A 5,198-nucleotide genomic window follows, 5' to 3' on the forward strand; every position below is an offset into this window, starting at 1 on the left:
TCATCCAGGCTGGAGTGCAGTGGCACGGTCATAGCACACTGCAACCTTGAACTCCTGGACCCAAGCAATCCTTCACAGCATCCCAAGGTGCTGGGATTACAAATGTGAGTCGCCACACCAGGCCCAAGCTATTCTTCTTTGCATAAATCCATAGGCAATCTTATTTTAAGGGGAGGGATTGTATCTTATTGACCATTGTATCTACAGTGCTTAGAATATGCTAGATGCTCAGCCAAGGTTTGTTATGAACTAAAATAATAATGCTATGCGGGAAAGAGGAAAAAAAGAGAAATATATAACGTTAATGTAAAAACTATTTTGAATCCAATTCTGCTGTGTGTCTTTAGCCAAATTGCTTAACCTTTCAGAGCTGCTAGCCTTTCATTGGTCAAGTTAACATGATCACATAAAATTCATAGTTTTGTGGTGAGAATGAAATGATAAGACTGTATTTCAAATGTCCGGCCAATCGTACGAGCTCATCGAGTATAATTTCCCGGCAGGCTCACAGCTATTATCGGAGTCTCTTAGGATCATTGTGCTAACCTTGTTGAGGGAAAGGAAGGCTGACTCACTCCTTTTCCATTCAGCAATGAAGATCAGTGAAGGCTCAGTGAAGCCAAAGATCACAGAGAAATGGTGGTGAGAGGATACTCCTCAACATTCATTGCATTCTAAGTGTCTATGCCTGGGTGGGATGTTCTGGAGAATACACAGGGAAAGTAACTCGTGAACCTGCTTTGGACTGACCCCATCTGTTGGTTTCTACTTTGCTGCACTAACGTCTTTGAGTCTCCATGACCCCACTCTGGACTCTGATCCTCACTCTGGATCTTGCTCCTGATCTCGGGAGTGGTAGAAAGAATCCAGCCCATGCATGTTTTCACTTGAATGGTCTTGAGTAAGTGACTGCGTCTCTTTGATCTGAGGCTCCTGACTGCAAGGAAAGGATAGTCGTAATAATTGCACCCAGGTCACCTCCAACACCATCTTGGAATCCCTCACTAAGTGCTCCACTGGTGTGGACATTACAGCGAAGGACACAGGATCTCCTGAGGATGAGGCATCCCCCCTCTAAGTGCTCCCCTCCTGGTCTCCAACCCAGCTCCGTTTCCTGTTCACGTCTTCAGCTCTGATGCATGCCCTCTGCTAGCAGAGCAGCACATTTCTCATTTGGCAGGTGCTGCTGTTCATGTCCTTTTCTCTGCCCAGGACTAGAACAATGTAATTGGAGTCACCAATGGCAGACACAGAAAGAAAACAGGATTGACAAGGTGGCACCGTGTGAGCTCATGAGAGCCAAACTGTGGCAAGGGGATTGCAGAAATCCAGATTCTCCACTCAGCCCTGCCCCAGCAAGAGGGCAAGCTCCAGTCAAGGGTGAAACAAGGAGACGCCCAAGTTCAGCCATGGGAAGATCGCACATCTGACATGAGCCAGGACAGCCCCTGTCTTGGGAAATACCATGGCTGCCGCCATCAGTTACAGACATTCGCAGGCCTCAGAGCAGGTGAGATTCACAGAATTCACATCCCAGCTCTGCCATCTACTGGTGTGTACTATGGGCCTCAGTTTCCACATCACGGAACTGGGATCCTAATTGCCTGATTCATAGAATCTCTATGAGAATTAAAAGAGAATATGTATTTCAAATGCTTAGCTTTGGACCTGACAAACATTGTAAACACTCAATAAATGGCAGCTGTTACTCTTACCCCAGCTGTGGCCAATGATATTAACATAAGAAATCTTAGTCACCTGTTCCCTGTGGCAGAGACTACTGGCTGTCCTTGTCAACAAATGTTCTCTCCTTCTTCCTAAGTGACAGAGTCCTAATTAGACTTGCTTGACAAGGTGTCCAGCTGAAAGATTATCTCCAAAGTTCTCTTGTTGTTAGTTGTGGCCAATTTCTATTTAATAGACATAAATAGAAAGAGTAGAGCATCTGGGAGAAGAGGGTACCTTTGTTCTTGCCACCCCTCCTGCTGCCCAGGGCACCCTGCTGATGGCCAGAGCTGTGGTGACTTCCCTGGAAGATAGAAAGGAGGGGCGCATGCTCTGAACGGAAGAGGAGTCTGGGGGCTGGTGGACTTCCTGGAACCATGATTGCTCTGCACTTCTGGCCACAATAATTGCTTTTTAACATGACGGAGAAAGAAGTCTTCTTTAAACTCATCTGAGCTTTTCTGTCGTGTCAAGCCCAAATGCAATCCTAACTGATACGATAACTGATATTTAGCAGGGAGTGGAGGGCCCAGGAAAGAATACTGTGATGCTGATGGGGAACATGGATGGTAACGGCTAAAAGCAAGACTTGCCTCCTTGTGGTAGGGCTGACCCCGTGGAAGACACCCATGTTTCGTGTTTTTACATCATCACACGTCCAGTTTGCAGATAGTGGCACGTGGTAACACCTTCTCTGTATGTGATCAGGGGCCTTCCCTGATGTGGTCCTGGGTCTTTCCGCGCTGACGGCCTCACTCGCCTGGCTGCTTGGTTCTGCACTGGGATTTTCAGCTCAAGTAATTGCATACTTCTTGCTTAAGATGTTCATCTCCAAATTTGGATTTCCTTGGAAAAGTAAAGTCGTTGTGGGGGATCCAGCCTGGGATCCCGACTTTTACAACTGTGTTTCTAGTGAAAAACTGTGTTTTGAGCTACAAAATACCTAAAAATCACATTGTAGAACTGGATATGTGTGCTCACAAAGGCTAAAGTAATCCACATATTGCTCTGTGCTAACCTTGGCCCTCTCTCTAGATAACGGGGCTGTGTACACAAAAACTGTGTCTGCCAGAGGTTCTTGAAGACACACAGCCTCCTCGGGATGTTCTCCGAATCCACAGTGTCTGAAGGTGAGATTTTATTCCAGTCTTTCTCTCTCATACCCTCTGAAAGCCATACTAGGGGAGTGGGATGAGGATTTATTCCCTGGGACAGTGGGAATTGGTGTTATTCTGGGACAGCTTCAACTAAGAAATCATATATTGCAATCGGTTTCCCAATTTTTCTTTCTTAGGATGTGTGAAACCAGCCTGAAGACAGTTCTTGTAAAAATGTCCTTGAAACCATGAAATCGGCACAGGACCGATCAGAACTAAGATAGGAAAAGCCACTCAAAGAACTCGAAAGGATGCCAGGCCAGAGAGGATGGTCTATAAGTTACTAGTCACATCAACCCACGTAAGTAAGGACTATATCCCTCAGAAATGGGTGGAATAGGAATCATGAAAGTTGGAGGAAGGCGAGACAGAGTCAAACACAGGCAGTGCTCATCAGGAAGGGCTCTGCATGGTGACAGTGCGTCGGATCCTGTCAAGTATATCCTTATTTTGAAGGTGAGACTTCCTGAGATTTCGGTGACTGGTGCTAAACTCTGAGCGCCAAGAAAGCAGGAACAATGTATCTAACTTATTCACAGGGCCTGCTGCACGGCAGGCATTTGACGAGTGTTTGTGGAATGAACTCATTTACTCTTTTAACATTCAAACCTTTCAGATGTGCATATAAATACATAAATTATATATTGTATGAGTCCCTTTTGTCTTTTTGTTCTGTATTTTTGATGCTTTGACATCTGCGGTTCTTGATGACCCTGGAGGGTTAGTCAATTTCTGGGGATAGATAACAGCTCACCCATGAGCATGCCTTTCAAATACCGACCAACCCATCTGGAGCCCACACTCCCAACCACCCCATCTGTGGGGCTCTCACACCCTGGGCCACTATTCCCTCCCCTAATCATCCCAGGGCCAGGTACCAGACAACCAGGGACAGCCCCTGCGCACCAGAGTCCTGAAATGATTTAAACTAGCCCATCCTAAGCCTGTTTACTTTGTCTTACCTTCTTCCCCTGGAAATGACAATAAAGGCCCTGCTCACCCTTCCTCCTTCCTCCTCTGCTTTCAGACAGAGTCTGGGGTTTCCCGAATGCTGTGCCACGCCTCCTGTTTCTAAGGACCTGTGAGTGTGAACTTCTTCCTTCACGACAGTCATTTCCATTTCTGTGTGTCTCACCATCCCTAAGTGAAACAAATCCCAGGTTCCCTTAAAACATAACTCTGTTCTCTAGCTCTATTCCCACCAAATGATGTTTCCATATTTAGCTCCCCATATAGCTTGCCCACAGGGAGGGAAAGTGTTAGTTAGGCCGATGTGAACATCTGGTCCACCTGACAGTTAAATTTCTCATTCTAAAAAAAAAAAAAACACCATTTTATTTTCTAGTGAGTTTCACTAGGGCGAGTCAACGTCTCCAATCCAAAGGGCTCCTGGTCCCTGAAGCAGCAAGATGGGTGCCAGAGTTCAGACGGTGGTCAACTGGTCCATTCACCAGCCCAATACCACCTTGAGGGGACTAGTCAGCATGCCCACCTGCCTGCCCCTGTCCTCTCTGCCTGGATGTGACCTTTCCTCTACACCAGGGTTTGGAACCAAGTGATGCAGAGAAGCCGGTTCCTGCTGACTCCTCTGTGTGTCCAGAGCTGCGTGTGCCTGAGATACAGGCAGATGTCCAGGCACCCGGGGAGAAGACAGCCTGGGAACCAGACTCTCGCACCTGGAAGCTGCTCCGGCTGACATTTCCAAACGACAGTCTGTCTAGCAGGAAAAGCCTCAGACATGCAGATGTCCCCAGAACGGTCACTCTTTCCAGAGAAGAGCAATGAAAAGACTTAGAAATACAGAGCCGGAACGGAAGCTGACCACTGTGCTCCACTGGCCCCTGCATCATGGAAGGTCCTTTGTCTTCCAGCAACGGCGTCAAGGGCAACCTTGGGCCAGAGGCAACATGTGCTCTCCCCAGGTGACTGGAAAGCTCCTCCCCCAGGCTGTGCAGCACGGACACACACACTGGAGCTTCAGAACAGAAGCTACTTTGTCTGTGCGATGAGTCAATGCTGTCGTCACTGGGGCACTGCAATGGAGACACTGGGTAAAGTCATGGAGCGTTGAAGGACAGGGTGTCACCCTGCAGAAAGTCTGGAGGGGGAAGACACCACAGCCCACCTCCTGTCCTCCTGCCCTGGCCTCCACCTGCAGTCACACTTCTGCTCCTATGTCCGTTCTTACTAGTAGGTGGCCTTGGGAGCCCCCTTCCGAGTTCCACCATCCCTGTGAAGCTGGTTTATGGCCCCCCATGCCCCGTGGTTCCAGGTTCATTTGCAGCAGCCTCAGTGCACACAAATAAAGGTGTGCGG

The 5,198-nt window shown here is 47.9% G+C and overlaps 1 long non-coding RNA gene across 1 annotated transcript; it reads left to right on the plus strand.

The window, feature by feature from the left end:
* The first annotated feature begins 480 nt into the window (after positions 1-480).
* LOC108589116 (uncharacterized) lies at positions 481-3,498 on the plus strand. The gene is made up of 3 exons (XR_001908224.4): positions 481-1,510; positions 2,761-2,855; positions 3,020-3,498. It is a non-coding gene; the product is annotated as an uncharacterized LOC108589116 (long non-coding RNA).
* Positions 3,499-5,198: the final 1,700 nt, after the last annotated feature.

Source organism: Callithrix jacchus, chromosome 19, assembly GCF_049354715.1.
Source record: "Callithrix jacchus isolate 240 chromosome 19, calJac240_pri, whole genome shotgun sequence".
Taxonomy (NCBI): Eukaryota; Metazoa; Chordata; class Mammalia; order Primates; family Cebidae; genus Callithrix; species Callithrix jacchus.